The sequence below is a fragment of the Bubalus kerabau genome, chromosome 3, assembly GCF_029407905.1.
Source record: "Bubalus kerabau isolate K-KA32 ecotype Philippines breed swamp buffalo chromosome 3, PCC_UOA_SB_1v2, whole genome shotgun sequence".
NCBI lineage: Eukaryota > Metazoa > Chordata > Mammalia > Artiodactyla > Bovidae > Bubalus > Bubalus kerabau.
In genome coordinates this window covers 104,642,721-104,661,058 of record NC_073626.1, presented here as the reverse complement: position 1 = coordinate 104,661,058, position 18,338 = coordinate 104,642,721, and the positions used below count along the sequence as shown (strand labels likewise).

General features: G+C 37.8%; 1 long non-coding RNA gene across 2 annotated transcripts in view; it reads left to right on the top strand.

The window, feature by feature from the left end:
• The first annotated feature begins 265 nt into the window (after window positions 1–265).
• Window positions 266–18,338, top strand: part of LOC129647740 (uncharacterized) — a 34,666-nt gene continuing 16,593 nt past the window's right edge. Inside the window, exon 1 of one of the 2 annotated variants that reach the window (XR_008712473.1) lies at window positions 266–1,327. This is a non-coding gene — a long non-coding RNA (uncharacterized LOC129647740). The remainder of the gene's footprint in view (window positions 1,328–18,338) is intronic. The other variant, XR_008712472.1, reaches the window with a different exon arrangement.

Here is an 18,338-nt window from a genome sequence, read left to right as displayed (position 1 = left end):
TGCTTCTGCCTTGCAAATCTCACACAGATTTCTCTTGTGGCCAACTCAGTCACTTTTAGGGAAATAAATTCTGGAAATGTAGTTCAAACTAAGTTGACACAGGATATAGGCAACTATAGTTTCAGTAAGTTTCTCATGTCTTAATGTAAATTGGGAAATGCTTAGGTAGTCTCATTTCCCTATTCCCTTGACTTCAGAGGGTCTGCTATTTTTTGTGATAAGTTGGTGAGCTACTCGTAGAAACCTAAATGATACCAAAATTTAGTTAGTGTCAAAGCAAGACCAGCACCTAATTTCAGGATCTAATTTTATTTAATTTAAATATCTCATTCTCCTCTACTGTAGTAGTAATATAAAAAGCACACTTTCAAGAAATAATTAGAGTTGAGTGTGGTCACTGGTTAAGAATGCGGACCTGGATCAGCCTGGGTGTATCTATGGCTCCTCTTCCTACCAGTTATATGCTGTGGGGAAAGTTACTTAAGTTCTCTGCTCCAGGTTTCTCATCTGTGAAGTGCAGATAATAATAGGACTGCTTCATCAGGTGTGGGCATTAATATTTCAAACATATAAAGTGCTTAGGCCATTGCCATGCTTAATAAATCTTGACTAATAACATTTTACCACAAATCTACTTGAATTAATAATCAGTTGTACAATATTTTATCAGTCCTCATGATTAGTAAAATTAATCTGCCTTGTCTTTTTAAATCTGATCTTTGAAAGAAAATATTATGTTGGATATGGATCTCTGTTTCCATTCCATACCTTATCATTTCTTTTCTCGTGGGAGAAGTCTTTCTAGAATGACTTTTATTAAAGAACATGGCCTTTCCCATCTGCTTTAACCTGCAAACCCATGGCTGAAATTAAGATGCTTATGATCCTCTTCTCTTCCCATAGCTCATGGATCTGGACAAGTAGGTTTGGCCCTGAGAAATGAGAGGGGCCAATGCTTTTATCACTGGTTGCCTATGGCTTTTAAAAACTATATTTTCTATTCTATTTCTTTTTCTCTGTTATGTTGAACTCATACATATTCACAAATAAAATATTTCCATTGAGTCTGGGAGCCACCAATAATCCCAGTGTTGACTTCCTGATGTGTGAGTAGAGCCCGTTTATCCCAGAAACCCATTCTGGGAAGTAGTATTCTACCCATGCTTTATTGCTGTATGTTAACAGGAGGTGGCTAGAATACTCGGCAGCTGTCTTTCCAAACTTTCAAAGGAGCAGATTGAAACTTGGAGCCAAGTTTGTCCATATTTGACTATTTTCACCTTGTGAAGTTGTGATGGAATTTACCACCATGCATTAGGTGGAAAATGTGAGTAATTGCATTTGCTTCAGTGAGTAAAATATATATTTTATTATCATTCTTAGAGTTGAGGAAATTATATTTTCTAGCTTTGTTGTGCATAGATCAAAGAAGAGACTCTCATTTATGCCAGATTTCTCTACATATTAAACTAGCTATTTTTGGTGAGATTATGAGGTAACCAAAACTCTTTCTAGTTTAATTTTACCTTTAACTGGATTCAGATTGCTTTAACTGAAGAGTCAAAGGGCCTGACCTCTAATTCATTAACATAATCAGAAGCACATGTAAGCTACTGGCTGCCAGTCTGTTTTCGAAGCTGTGACTACAGGATACTCACAGCAGTCTTGAAGATTTACTCACTGGTATACTCAGGGCATTCTTAGGTACACAGGCAGAGGAAAATGTACATAGAGAGAATGAAACAAAGAAAAGAAATGCCATAAAATAAAAGTAGGCATGCAGATTTGAGTACAAATTTTCATATGGTTTAAGCAGTTGTTTTTAGGTGGAGGAGTCATGTAAACACACCCTCCATCCCCTCAGAAATATCCTTTCCCAATTTTATTTATTCTATAATTCCTGAAATTTTCAATGGCAGGTAATTGTAACAGCTTCTCTTGAGACTTACTCTCTTGTGGAATATAAATTCTACAAGCAAATTAACTTTTGGTAAGAATTTAAGTAGGAGAGGAGAAGAATATATGGCTTCAAATTTGCCTCCTGACACACATATAAAGGTTAGGAAAGCAGAAAGAAAATCCTGTGTTGAACTGAAACAAGGGTAAAAAGAATGAGCTACCAAATGATCCTACAGTCCCATTCCTGGGGATATTTCTAGAGAAAACCAAATTCAAAAAGATAGATGTGCCCCAATGTTTACAGCAGCACTATTTACAATATCCAATGCATGGAAGCCACTTAAATGTCCTTTGATAGATGAATGGATAAATGTGGTAAATGTATATACACATTGAAATACTACTCAACCTTAACAAGGAATGAAATTAGGCAATTTGCAGCAACATGGATGGACCTAGAGATTATCATACTAAGTAACTCAGAAAGAGAAATACCATGATATTGCTTACATGTGGAATCTAAAAAATGATACAAATGAACCTATATACAAAACAAAAATAGATTCACAGACACAGGAAACAAATTTTTGGCTACCAAAGGAGAAAGTAGGGGAGTAAATTCGGAGACTAGAATCGACATATGCGTACTTCTATATATAATATAGATAACCAAAATGGACCTATTATATAGCCTGGGGAACTAGACTCAATATTTTCTAGTAACCTATAATGGAAAAGAATTGGGGAAAAAAAAAATATATATATATATTTATTTATCTAACTGAATCACTTTGCTCTACACCTGAAATTAACACAACATTGTAAATCAACTATACTTAAGTATATATATATATATGTATACATATTTCAAATGTACACTAAAGTGGATGATGGCTGAATACCCTCTGATCCTCACGGACTCTCCTCAGGAGGATTTTTGTGAATATCCTCATTTTAAGGTTATTTTTTAACTTTGTAAAACAAGTCTCATTTTTATACAGGAGAAACCCATACCTTAAAGAAGTAAATTAGTATTTATTGTTCAGTTGCTCAGTTGTGTCCAACTCTTTGCAACCCAATGGACAGCAGCACGCCAGGCTTCCCTGTCCTTCACCATCTCCCAGAGCTTGCTCAACCTCATGTCCATTGAGTTAAGGTGATGGAATTCCAGCTGAGCTATTTAAAAGAAATTAGATATAGTACAATTCAGATTTTTATTTTATTTTTCTGCCATCTGGCAAAGAGAACCAAAGTATATGGGCTACTGTGTATGTTACAAATACAGAAATGCAGAGGCCATCTCAGGCAGGTGGCCCCACTGGCCTCACACGATAGTAGCAGCAAGCACCCCGTCTACTAGCATTCTCTATTCAGCAGTGTTACCATTTCCCGAGATGGCTTAATGAGGAGTAGTTTGATTGTCTGTCTGGTTTTGGTGTCCTGTGCTACCCCCACCTTTATATGGTGAAATCATCAAAGCTGATTAACTCTGATTATTGTGGTGCTTTATTGCCTTACTCATATCTGTAACTGGGCAGAAAGAGATATGTCCCTGGAGACAAATTTCATGTAGGGTGTCTAGGTCATTCTTAAATATACATGGCTTTCTTTTTACAATTTAATCCTACAAATCCTATTTCTGTATTGTACATAAAACACTTATGTCTTTGTCTCACAAGACAGGGGCAAGAGAAATATGGTATTTTTGTAATTCAGAAACACTCTTATCTTTAAACTGATCTGTAAGAATGATTCAATTAATTTAAGCATTCATTGTGAAGCTGTTTTAATATCATCAAGAATCTCTTTGCCAACCATTTTTTTCTTGCAAATATATTTTGATGAACCATATAAAGTTTCATTAACTCAGTCTCTGATACAGTAACTGGTGGATAATAAGTACTCAATAATTTGAATGGACTGGTCTGATATTTTATATAAAGCAGCTGAGATTAAATGGGAACATACCTAATGGCCCAGATCTGAAAAGCCAGAACCATACCTTATATAATTAATTTTCAGTAACCAGTGTGTGTTATCCATTTTGCAGAACATTTACCATTCAGCACCCATTTCCTACTTCTCATCACTTATTCCCTGATCACCTTTCCTACTACACTTCTCAAATTGACTTTCTGTTACCCTGCTCAAAATCCAAATATTACTTGATTTCTCAGGTTTTCTTAGTGCAGTGTTAGTATCAACTACTTCTTTAACACCTACATTGTCCTTTATCAGATTTTTAAGAGACAGGTCAATGGTAGATAGACAGACAGACAGATTTTAAAGTTAGCTGGTACTGGATTTAAATCTCTGATAGTTATTACCTATATTTACATAAATAATTCATTAATCCTATGGGGACTCATGTCTTCATCTATAAAATGGATGCAATGGCTGCCTCAAAGTATTCTATTTGTAGATTGGTAGATTTTCAGTAAATGTTCCCATTTTATGCTTTCCCTACTTTCTTTTGCTCTGTAGTTCTTGACTTTGTTGTTTGTTTGCTCAAATTCATGTCTATAGAATTGGTGATGCTATCTAACCATCTCATCCTCTGCTGCCCCCTTCTCCTCCTGCCCTCAATCTTTCCCAGTATCAGAATATTTTCCAGTGAGTCAGCTCCTTGCATCAGGTGGCCAAAGGATTGGAGCTTCAGCTTTAGCATCAGTCCTTCCAGGGAATGTTCAGGGCTGATTTCCTTTAGGATTGACTGGTTTGATCTCCTTGCTGTCCAAGGGACTCTAAAGAATCTTCTCCAACACCACAGTTTGAAAGCATCAGTTCTTTGGTGCTCAGCCTTCTTTATGGTCCAATTCTCACATCCATACATGACTACTGGAAAAACCATAGCTTTGACTATACAGACCTTTGTTGGCAAAGTGATGTCTCTGCTTTTTAATATGCTGTCTAGGTTTGTTATAATTTTTCTTCCAATGAGCAAGCATCTTCTAATTTCACGGCTGCAGTCACCATCCACAGTGATTTTGGAGCCGAAGAAAATGAAATCTGTCTCAGTTTTCACTTTTCCCCCTTCTATTTGCCATGAAGTGATGGGACTAGATGCCATGATCTTTATTTTTTGAATAAGTTTTAAGCCATCTTTTTCACTCTAGCCTTTCACTCTCATCAAGAGGCTTTTTAGTTCTCTTCACTTTCTGCCATTATGGTGGTATCATCTGCATGTCTAAGGTTGTTGATGTTTCTTAAGTATTCAGGGTGTGGTCCTTGCTTGTGTATTCACAGGAGAGCTTATAAAAATTCAGAATCTCAGGCCCTCCCTAGATGTGGTGAATCAGAATCTGCCTTTCCTCAGATCCTTTCTATGTACAGTAAAGCTAAAGAAATGCTTTAAAGCACATTGATTAAAAAAATTGAAAGTCATTTTTGAACTAAAAATCAGAAAAATAGAGACAATATTTAAATATCACTTTTAAACTAGTGAATGGGGGACTGAAAAAGAGGTCTAACTTTTGCAACCTGCCATAGTATAAATGACAGACTAATTGCCAGTAGAAGAGAGAGTCAACAACATTGGTCATGACAAAAGAGAGCCTAGGCTAGAATTTCCAGCTTAGTGCCAAATGGAGCCATGGTAGATGTTGTTTGTAACCACCTGATGTTATAAAGAATTACCAAGTGACGTATTTCTAGATTAAAAGGAAATATTAAAACTTGCTTTCAATATTTAAAGCTTACTTAACTAGTAACACTTTGCCTGACACCAACTCATGTCATTTTATTTCATTCTTCTTTTGATCCATGCAAATAGTTACATGGCTTAAAATATATCATCATGTCACCTTTTTGACTAGATCGGATGAAAGAATATTTTAATACTGGGTGATGAACCCTATGGCCAAGTTTTCATAAGACAATGTATGTGATAAAGCAGTGAACATAGGCAAGAAGAAAGCCATATTTTCCCTTTTAAAAATAATGAAAATGCATTATTTCTACCTACTCTTTCAATATGGTGCTCACTGGTAATTAATGAGAAGTTTTGTGGCCATATATTTAAGGTGTTTCCCAGTGTGTAGGACTGTCCTCCTCAGTTTTATTTGCAGAATCAAGATGTGGAAAACCATTGGTTTTATTTCCCCTTTGATTGTAAAGATGCAAAGGATATCACAAGGAGTATTAATATAAAATAAAATAATTCCTGTTCTGCTTGGTTTTAAATTACTCAAGTTATTATTTTTTTTCTTTGCTTCAGATTTAAAGAACTGAGGTTCCTTTCCCATACTTGGTATGTAGTACATCTTTTTTCTCTGAGTTAATTCTCCAAGTCTGGTCTGTCAGCCAGTATAAACAACACTTGATGAATGAGACTCAAGGTGTTTAGTCACCTGAAGCAGCTGTTTGAAGTAACTCTACACACAGCCTGAGGCCTGTGTTTTCACAGCTGTGAGAACTCTTCAAAAGCTTTCCCTCTTGGCCTAGCTCTTTGCTGTGGCTTTAAACTCTTAGCACAAAATCTGGAGTATTTCAAAAGAGCAGAATGAAACTAGAGACAGTAATTTTGCATAATTTTGAGCCAAAAATGGCCTAAAATAAATAAATGAAGTACATTTGAAAGTGCTTTACCTAGGTGGGCTATATATCTGAGAATTGTTCTCCTCTCTACATCCCATATACTCTCCTAAAAGGGAGATGTGTGGCTGAAACACTAGCTCTGTTTATATGGCAGTATTTTCATTTTCTGTTCTGATTCTATGACACCAAGTCTAAAACCTTATGAGCTTGGAACTATATGTACCTGAATTAAGCTTAGGGAATTGCCTGATGCTTGAGAGCATTCCAGGCTCATAAAACAACCTAAGGTGATTAAAAATGACATTCTTTGCCAACCTGCTTAGGTGATTCAGGCTTTTGAAGTTCCTCTGATGTGTTCTATTGCCCTGGCATGCTTAACAGGGAGCAAACTCAACTGTGACCTCTACATTTGTTATAAGGCTTCACACTTCCTTCAGGTGAGTTCATTAACAGCTGTTTTTCTTTCTCTTATTTATAATGAAAAGGGCATAGTTATTTTTTGAGCTTCCTCGATGGCTCAGCTGGTAAAGAACTCACCTGCCAATGTAGGAGACACAAGAGACATGAGTTTGATCCCTGGGTCAGAAAGATCCCCTGGAGAAGGAAATGACAATGCACTCCAGTATCCTTGCCTGGAAAACTCCATGGACAGAGGAGCCTGGCGGGCTATAGTCCATGGGGTTGCAAAGAGTCAGACACAATTGAGTGTGTGTGCACATACACGCACACACACACACACACACACACACAGTTGCTTCTCACAAATTCCATTTCTTTACTAGAAAGATGTAAGGACCATTTTGTTCATAATGACAATTTTTTATTTTTAATTTAGGGATTTTATTTCTGAATTGGAAGATATCTATTTTCTTTTTGGAGTTCCTGGCACTATGCCAAGTAAAGTACACTCATAATAAATAGTCTTCCAACTATTGTCTTTTATTTAATTAAATGGAATCATATGTGTGGTTTATCCATTCACCTCACAAATATGTACTTAATGTCTCATAGGTGCCAAGAACTGGGTTAATTGATGAGAACACAGAAGTAAAATAGACAAGGTCTTGCCACCAAATAGCTTAAAATCTAATTGGGAAAGAATGCATTAAATAAGTAACAAAACAAATAATGAGTGTTTTACAATGAAGATAAGTGCTGCAAAGGAGCCAAGATGAAATGAGAGCAAATAATCCTAACTAAATCTTACTTTCTCTCAAGCTTTTGATTCTAAGATAATGTTAAAATCAACACTGACAATGAATTTTTATTGTAATATATCTTAGTGCATTAGTTATTATGGGAAAATCTAGTTTTTATCATTAGCATTTTCATATTGACTCATGCAGTACTTTGGCCTTTATATGTATCTAAATCTCATTTTTCATAAATACGTTGAAGTTTAAATACATTTTTGTTATTCTCAAATACTTATGTAAAACTTTGAGAGTACTTGACACAGCATAATGTTGAGAAACTGTGGGACTCATGCCAATTTGTATAGTTGTATGTTCTGCCCTAAATGATTTCCAAAGACAAAAGTGGAGTCAGGTTAGACTCACCCATTCATTTATTAATTCACTGATTATACAATTTACTGATTACCTACTATGTGCCATATTTTTTCCTGGGAATACACAAATGAATTAATTACCACTCTTATATTTGTAACTTAACTATTTTTGTAAATAGTAAGCTCTGAAGTTTCAGTGTCCTAACAGGAATGGGCCCATTACAGTCCAAGGGTTCCTACCTGGGTTTTAAGCCCCTTGAGCTAAGAATGGTTATTTCTTTTTTAAATAATTGAAAAACATCAAAGCAAGAATACTATTTCATAATAGGTGGAAGTAATTAAAATTCAAATTTCAGTGCCATAAATAAAGGTTTAATGGAACACAGTCATTCATTTATGAATTGTCTTTAGCTGCTTTTGCTCTACAATGACAAAGTAGTTGCAACAAAGACCATAAGGCGCACAAAACTGAAAATATTTATAACCTGGAGTCCTTAATAGATTGTCCCTGGTTTGTAAGTATCTCGCCTCCAAGTAGTGATGCAGGGACCCTGAATCCCTCCATTCCTGATCCCTGGGAGCCATATTTAACATGATGTTCTAGAGTTCTGCTTATTTGCAACATGCTGGAATGACAAGAGTATGTATGTAATACATAAATCATTTCTTTGAACCAGGCCTGAATGCATTGATCCAGCTCAAAGTGGGTTACTACTACTACTGCTAAGTCGCTTCAGTCGTGTCCAACTCTGTGCGACCCTATAGACGACAGCCCACCAGGCTTCCCTGTCCCTGGTATTCTCCAGGCAAGAACACTGGAGTGGGTTGCCATTTCCTTCTCCAATGCATGAACGTGAAAGTGAAGTCCGCTCAGTCGTGTCCGCTCAGTCATTTCACAACCCCATGGAATGCAGCCCACCAGGCTCGTCCATCCATGGGATTTTCCAGGCAAGAGTACTGGAGTGGGATGCCATCGCCTTATCCGCTCAAAGTGGGTTAACTGGGTTAACTGGAACCTATTCCTGGAGCCACACTTAATTGTAGGTGAGACTGGAAAACACAGTTTAGCTTTATGACAAGGAATAAGAGGAAGAGGGTTAGGCTACCAATCACCAACCTCTGCCATAAATTTTCCTTCAAAGTCCTTAATTTGAGGCAAACAAATGTACAAGATAATTATGACTATTAAGTAATGATTTAACTAATAGAGTTATAGCAAAGGTAGAATGGAAGGAGGGGAAAATAATTTAAATATTTCTACAGATCTAGAAACTTGCTGCAAAGTAAAAAGAGAAGAGCATGCAAAAGTTACAATAAATTCCAATTCCATAGTAATAATTTCTATAACTTGCTAATGGAACACTGATAGGCTATTGGGAGTATCTAATTTTGCATGGGTGAATCAGGGAAATATTTACAGAGGGGTTTTCATTTTTATGATTAAAATAATAATAGCTAGTATTTATTGAGCATATACTAAGTTTAAGATGCAGGCAGCAAAAACAAGACCGAGAACTGACTGTGGCTCAAACCATGAACTTCTTATTGCCAAATTCAGACTGAAATTGAAGGAAGTAGGGAAAACCATTAGACCATTCAAGTATGACCTAAATCAAATCCCTTACGATTATACAGTGGTAGTGAGAAATAGATTCAAGGATTAGATCTGATAGAGTGCCTGAAGAACTATGGATGGAGATTTGTGACATTGCACAGGAGGCAGATGTTCAAGACCACTCCAAAGAAAAAGAAATACAAAAAGGTAAAAAGGTTGTCTGAAGAGGCTTTACAAATAGCTGTGAAAAGAAGAGAAGCAAAAGGCAAAGGAGAAAAAGAAAGATATATCCATTTGAATGCAGAGTTCCAAAGAATAGCAAGGAGAGATAAGAAAGACTTCCTCAGTGATCAATGTAAAGAAATAGAGGAAAACAATAGAATGGGAAAGACTAGAGATCTCTTCAAGAAAATTAGAGATACCAAGGGAACATTTCATGCAAAGATGGGCACAATAAAGGACAGAAACAGTATGGACCTAACAAAAGACAAAAGATATTAAGAAGAGATGGCAAGAATACACAGAAGAACTGTACAAAAAAGATCTTAATGACACAGATAACCATGGTGATGTGATCACTCACCTAGAGCCAATCCTGGAATGTGAAGTCAAGTGGGCCTTAGGAAGCATCACTATGAACAAAGCTAGTGGAGGTGATGGAATTCCACTTGAGTTATTTCAAATCCTAAAAGATGATGCTGTGAAAGTGCTGTTCTCTATATCCCAGCAAATCTGGGAAACTCAGCAGTGGCCACAGGACAGTTTTCATTCCAATCACAAAGAAAAGCAATGCCAAAGAATGCTCAAACTACCACACAATTGCACTCATCCCACACGTTAGCAAAGTAATGCTCAAAATTTTCCAAGCCAGGCTTCAACAGTACGCAAACCATCAACTTCCAGATGTTCAAGCTGGATCCAGAAAAGGCAGAGGAACCAGAGATCAAATTGCCAACATCCGATGGATCATGAAAAAAAGCAGGAGAGTTCCAGAAAAACATCTATTTCTGCTTTATTGACTATGCCAAAGCCTTTGACTGTGTAGATCACAATGAACTGGAAAATTCTTATAGAGATGGAAACACCAGACCACCTGACCTCCCTCCTGAGAAATCTGTATGCAGGTCAAGAAGCAACAGTTACAACTGGACATGGAACAACAGATTGGTTCCAAATAGGTAAAGGAGTATGTCAAGGCTGTATATTGTCAAACTGCTTATTTCATCTATATGCAGATTACATCATGTGACATGCAGGGCTGAATGAAGCACAAGCTGGAATCAAGATTGCTGGGAAAAATATCAATAACCTCAGATATGCAGAGAGTCTCTTGATGAAAGTGAGAGAGGAGAGTGAAAAAGTTGGCTTAAGGCTCAACATTCAGAAAATTAAGATCATGGCATCCAGTCCCATCATTTCATGGCAAATAGATAGGGAAACAATGAAAATGGTGACAGACTTTATTTTTGGGGACTCCAAAACCACTGCAGATGGTGACTTCAGCTATGAAATTAAAAGAAGCTTGCTCCTTTGAAGAACAGCCATGACCAACCTAGATAGCATATTAAAATGCAGAGACATTACTTTGCCAACCAAGGTCCATCTAATCAAAGCTATGGTTTTTCCAGTAGTCATGTATGGATGTGAGAGTTGGAGTACAAAGAAAGCTGAGCGCAGAAAAATTGATGCTTTTGAACTGTGTTGTTGAAGACTCTTGAGAGTCCCTTGGACTGCAAGGAGATCTAACCAGTCCATCCTAAAGGAAATCAGTCCTAAATATTCATTGGAAGGACTGATGCTGAAGGTGAAACCAATACTTTGGGCACCTGATGTGAAGAATCAAAGTATCATTGGAAAAGATCCTAATGCTGGGAAAGATTGAAGGCAGGAGGAGAAGGGGGTGACAGAGGATGAGACGGTTGGATGTCATCACTGACGTGATGGACATGAGTTTGAGTAGACTCTGGGAGTTGGTGATGGACAGGGAAGGCTGGTTGGACACAACTCAATGACTGAACTGAACTGAAATGAGGATACCTTGATGCATTAAATACATTAACCATCAATCTCCACAATCTTATAAGGTAATATCAGCATTTTATCAATGAAAATAGTAAGACTAAGATATATTAAATTTTTCCTCAAGGTCACTTCTAGAAAATTGGGACTTTAATTCTTAATTCCAAAACTTTTGCTCTTCACTTTATTTCACAGTTTATAAACAGAAGAATACCAATGGACAACAGGAGCCCATTGCACTTTGTAGAGAGTTATTTATATACAAATAACAGGCTGAGTGAACAAGAACAAGTGGAGAACTGTAAATAATTCTAGGTGATGATAACATCGAGAAGAGGTAGGCAAGTAAGACTTTGGCCTAGAGTTATAAGGATCCAGAAAACATTTTTATGTGAGAGAGCAACATGACAAATTTGTGTTTCAGAGAAATAACTCAGATGTCTAGTGAAGGACCTATTTGGCTGAAGAGATGGAAGAAAGGGACAGACAAAACAAGCAAATTTCTTAGAGTGTCTCATTCATGAAAGAGAATGTTGATTAGAATATCCCTAATCAACTGAAGTTTTAATGTGGCTCATTTCAAGGAAAAAGTAACTAGATAGTACGATTTTTTAAAGTTACCTACTTTTCTTTTTTTGCTATATAATAGACAGTTTACCAAAGTTACCGTGGACAGAATTGTGAAGTAGCTTTGATTCACAAAAACATTTAAGGAAGACTAAGATATTCATTATTTTTTTAGGTGGAATTTTATAGAGCTGAAAACAGCAAAAACGAAACCCCTCATGGACACTAAGGCAAACATTACCTGGCATTTGTACAAAAATTTTATGAGTTCTTTCTCACCATAAAGGGCAGTGCTTTTTTATTACTCAATTTAATTAAAACTTGCTAGAGACCACCTATACAACCCAACCACTTCTTACTTCCACACTTCTATCAGAGAAAGGCTCCTCAGACGTTTTTTGGGGAATCTTTAGCATTTTTCTTCACCATCTTTTCTAAGCTGGTGGAGTAGACTATTGGTCTTCTTGAGAATGTTGTATCTTTACATCAAAATCTTTTTCATCTGGTCAATTAATATTTTGTGTTTTAGATTTCATATCTGAGACTTGGCATTTCTTTGTGTGATTGATTAGCTTACAAGTAAATGACTTTATATAGAGCTTGAATTTTATATTTGCCACATTTTTCAAGTATGAACACACTTTGGATATTAAATCAATAATATCAAATTTGAATTTATTTTACTCTAAAGCTATTTATTGCAATAGGACCCCAGGGTGTGTGTACATTTTCTGAGTATACGTAGCTGTATTTTGCTGATCAGAGTCATGTTTTCTCTTAAAATGTTCTCTTAGGAGCAGGGATTTGCTTCAGTTCTCTCCTTTTTTACTGCCATTGCCATTCGTCAGTGTACTTCATGATATATAGCAATTGGTAAAGGTTAACTAATATTATTCTAAGTAATAATAATGTCATATTTTTTTAAAAATATGACTCATCCTGACTATGTAACAAGAGAGTTTGGATGGGGATACTTATTGGAGAAAATAAAGTTGACTGCCCTCTTTTTTTTGAAAGTGATAAAGTATGCCACTCAGTTGTGTCCAACTGTTTGTGACCCCATGGACTGTAGCCCATTAGGCTCCTCTGTCCATGGGATTCTCCAGGCAAGAATACTGAATGGGTAGTCATTCCCTTCTCCCAGGGATCTTCCCAGCCCAAGGATTGAGCCTGGGTCTCCCACATTGCAGGCAGATTCTTTAATGTCTGAGCCACCAGGGAAGCCCCAACACTATAAAAACCATTGCCAATATTAGCAAAATTTTTGTGCACATTTATGTAAATGTATGTATATGTGTGTGAATATATAAACACATATATATGTCTATTAGAATAAATGAATGTGTTATACATAAATTTGTATTTTTATGATATAAATATTTTAATATATATTGTGGGTTTTCTAATATACATTAACATTAGTATTTATAATAAGAATTGATAATAGATCAATACCATATTCCTTAGATGGCCTTGCAGTATTATCTCAAATTGAAGCAAAAAGACCAGACTTTTCTATACCATTACTTCTTGGTCATCAAATGTGGCCTTGTCCCCAAGGAGGCGTGCTGACCTAATGTGAACAGTTCCCTTAAACCTACTATAATCCTGAAGGAAGGGACTTCTGTGCGACCCCAGAAACCAATGCTTCTGAGGGAATAAGTACTTTGGTTTTTAAGGATTTATCTGGCCAGTGTACTACAGTATCCACCACAGTTCAGTTTTTGTACCAGTCAGACCTCTTGCTGCTTTTAAGTTCATCTCAACAGGCCAGGTCTGTTAAGATTTTAGTTGGTCACTTTTCTTGTGGACATTTACAAAAAAAGAAGGTTACTGTCATGAAATACAGCCCTAGCTAATGCAACTGGACTCAGATCTACAATAATATTTGACATTACTCTGCTATTCTAGATGTTACTCACCCTGGCTGGTAGCTCTGCTGATCTAGAAGGCTTACATAATGGGATGATTTAGATTCTCATCTTCAGAGGTCCAAATGCCTGATCATCACAAACTTATTAGACCAATACTGCTATACTTGTTTGTCAAAATAAATTACCCAGTGAATCACTAAACACAAAATATATACTCCCGAGACTCCAGTGAGAAATACCAGCTCTACTTTTTCCTGATGATCAGAGTCCATAAGTTACCCCTGCCAGCTTGGTGAATCCTTTCCTTAACTCATGGTCTGTTGGCATGAGAAGCCAAAAGTAACTCTACAATAGTCATGCTACTGCTGCTACTGCTGCTAAGTCACTTCAGTCGTGTCCGACTCTGTGCGACCCCATAGACGGCAGCCCACCAGGCTCCCCCATCCCTGGGATTCTCCAGACAAGAACACTGGAGTGGGTTGCCATTTCCTTCTCCAATGCATGAAAGTGAAAAATGAAAGTGAAGTCACTTAGTCGTGTCTGACTCTTAGCCACCCCATGGACTACAGCCCACCAGGCTCCTCCGTCCATGGGATTTTCCAGGCAAGAGTACTGGAGTGGGGTGCCATTGCCTTCTCCAACAATAGTCATAGATGAAGTTTAATGTACTCTTGCTGTGTTCCTTAGTGAAAACATTTCTCTTCTGAGCAATAACATCTGTAAACCTACAAATCCCAGAATTACAGGGACAGAAAGCACAGAGTCTCCAAATAGGTTTCTAGCAATGATGACAAGCGAAGTCAGTCTTCTGTCTGGTTCCTGGACCCATGTATGTATCTACTGGGAACAGTTCTGTCACGTGCTTTGTTAGTCACTCGTACCCGACTCTTTGTGACCCCATGGATTGTAGCCAGTCAGGCTCCTCTGTCCTTAGGGATTCTCCAGGCAACAATACTGCAGTGGGTTACCATGCCCTCCTCCAGAGGATCTTCCCAACCCAGGGATCGAACCCAGGTCTTCCACATTGCAGGTGGATTCTATACTGACTGAGCCACCAGGGAAGCCCATTGGGAACAAAGCACCATATAATGGTAACTGACTTGGAATTTATAATACATCCTGAAGTATGGTGCCTCATCACATCAGATTATTATCTCAAATCTGCTTGTACCTTCTGAAGACTTTCACTTTTGTTACAGACAGGTAGTTTCTGGGTTATACAATATGTTACTGGTTTGGTTAATCCCATGACCACAAGTCCACTGCTATACCTTCTTTGCAGTAAAGTGGTTTCCTTGGCCTGATGTAATGTTATGTGGAATCCTTTGTCTGTGAATCCTTCAATCTGAAAGCCCTCAATAGCAGTGCTGGTTAAAGCCCCACAAGCATTAAAGGCAAACCACACACACAATAGTTATTGATGTTAATTGAGATGAATTTTTGCCCCTGCCAAGAAAACAATGGTAAGGTTATGCTAGCTAGGTACATTTCAACTATGTTTCCAGTCTGTTGATAATGACTACCAGGTTTGTCTGTTTGCTCAGAGGACCCACAGTGAGCTGGAACTAGACTAGGATTCCATTTACCTGCCTTCCATACATCCTCATTTAAGCAGATCTCTGGGTTTCAGTGTCAACTCAGACACGTTGTCATGCAATTCTTGGTAAGTTTGGGTAGTTCCTTTCACCAATGTACAATTTTCAAATAAATAATCAAGAATTTCTTTTAGGAAAGACTGAAGGAATGACTATCATTCTTACTTGGGCTGTTGTAGCATTCTTTATGGGGACCTCTCTCTTAGGTAGTTAGAGGTTTCCATGTCTGAAAACTGACTCAAGTATGAAAACAAGGTGCAAAATCATCTTATTGGGATGGTTACCCTTAATCTTATCTTCCATCCATGATGACAGGTTATTGAAAAAATAAAGCAAAATTCATGTTAACTGCCCATTTGTCTTTTGTCTAGGGGTACTGTGTGCTATTAAACATGTCCACAGTTCCTTGTGTGTAGGGATGGCCTAGTAATCATTCTGACATGATTGCTCATTATGAAAATCCACATATTTTCTTCTGACAGTATCCAATTATTATTATTATTATTATTATTAATAATATTATCCAATTATTATAATAGCCTAAGTTATTTCAGGATTCCATTATTCCAGTTACTAAAAGGAAGCCCAGTATTAGAAATGCATCTTTTATTATCATCCCTGGTTTAGAGAGGACGTCCACTACTGAGTTCCATAGAGATTCTGTGTCTCTTTCACCCATGTGTTCTTTATTGTGTTTGTAGCTGGAGTGTCCTATAGTCCCTTCCCTCCCATGCAACATCATTCAGTGGTGTGTTTTTCCAGTCTCATGCAATATATTTAGTGTATATTACACTTGCTTCTCTAAGTTTATTGATCTTTTCTTACACTCTTCTAGAACTGTTTTGGCATTTTTTTTCATTTACAGTGGGCTATGATTTCAAGTTTCTAGTGCTCATTTTAGTAGTATAGCACCTCCTGTAGAGAAGCCCATCAAGGTGTCAGTTCTGTATTATGATCATGAAAGTGCCCCCATACTGATGCTCTCCTTTATCAAACTATGTTCTGCTTTCCTTGATTCAGGTCTTCAGGATCCAGTCCCATGCATACTCTCCTATCTCTTACTCATATGTTTTGAATAGGTCCTGCAATTTCCCCTGGGTGAGTGTCATTCATCCCTTAGTATCCTACCATACTGCTGGCTGGTTTATTTCATGACTTAACTCTAGTTCTTGGTCCTCTTATTAGAAAGAGAAGTAAGGATACACCATAAGTGATCATAGATTGTCTTGCAAGACAGAAGTGTCTATACCATCTTCAAATAAAGGGGTTATCACTAGTTTTAGCAGAGAAGAGGGATCCACTTCTGCATACTCCAAGGGTTTCAGGGAATCTGAGATTTCAAGATTATTGACTGCATCCATTCAGATATCTGGTATCAAATTTCAGGCCCCTCACTGACCCAATTAGAGCTCTGATTTTGATATGAAAGCCTTGTCAGCATGGAGAATTCACCTTCTCTAGAGCTCTACCATTCTAATCATCGCATCCTACATGTAATCTTTGGCATTTTCTTCATTCTGGCTGTGGGAGATCAGAGCCTCTTTTTAAGCAACTAAAGGCCTTCTTGTTTCTACAATTACTCTTAAATCTGTGCTTAGTCATCTCATCCTTTATTGTCTTTCTCCAATGCATTGATAGTCTCCAGTGATAATTTTATGCATCTATAGTCTTTAAAATTGCTACATTTTCTATACTTTACAGTCACCTAAAATACAGACCCTATCAATCTATTCCCTTCCCCTGACGTTTTCTTTCAGTGTAGCTTCAGTAAAAGTTTTAACATTTGCACATACCATAAGCCAGGGACTATCAGTACTGCATCTCCTACCACTGATGCCTGTCTGATACCAGTCTCCCAATGCCAGTCTGGTGGCTGGTATTCCAAATCCAAATTCCTTTTTAGAGTCTGGTTTCTTGGACCACCTCTTTCACCAACAGTCTTAGGTCATGTTCCCAGGAACAGACTGTAAGGCAGAAAGTTGTGTTCAGTAAGAGAATTGTGTCCAAGTGTCTTCTGAAGCAACAGATTCAGGGAATAAAGAAAGAAGCTTTGAGCACAGTGAGACATGGAACTATAGTCCACTTATAATAGGGCTTCTCTGGTGGTTCAGATGGTAGAGAATTTGCCTGCAATATCAGAGACCTGGGTTCTCTCCCTGGGTTGGGAAGATCCCCTAGAGAAGGGAATGATCATCCATTCTAGTGTTCTTGCCTAGAGAATTTCATGGACAGAGGAGCCTGGAAGGCAACAGTTCATGGGGTTGCAAAGAGTCGGACATGACTGAGTGACTAATACCTTTTCACTTCCACTTGTAATAAAAGCCTTGGTCAATCTTTAGAGCAGTCTTAGAGCTAGGATATCTAGAGCTAAAGTTGCTCCAAATAGAGGGGAAAGTTGCAAGCCTCTATAGTCTCACAACCAGAGAAGGCAATAGCACCCCATTCCAGTACTCTTGCTTGGAAAATCCCATGGACGGAGGAGCCTGTTAGGCTGCAATCCATGGGGTCGCTGAGTCGGACACGACTGAGCAACTTCACTTTCACTTTTCACTTTCATGCATTGGAGAAGGAAATGGCAAGCCACTCCAGTGTTCTTGCCTGGAGACTCCCAGGGACGGGGGAGCCTGGTGGGTTGCCGTCTATGGGGTCGCACAGAGTCGGACATGACTGAAGTGACTTAGCATAGCATAGCATAGCATGGTCTCACAACATTACTGCCCAGTCATTAAATGTGAGGAGCTCTTGAGGATAAAGCATGTACTTGGATGGGCAGTTTCTGGGGT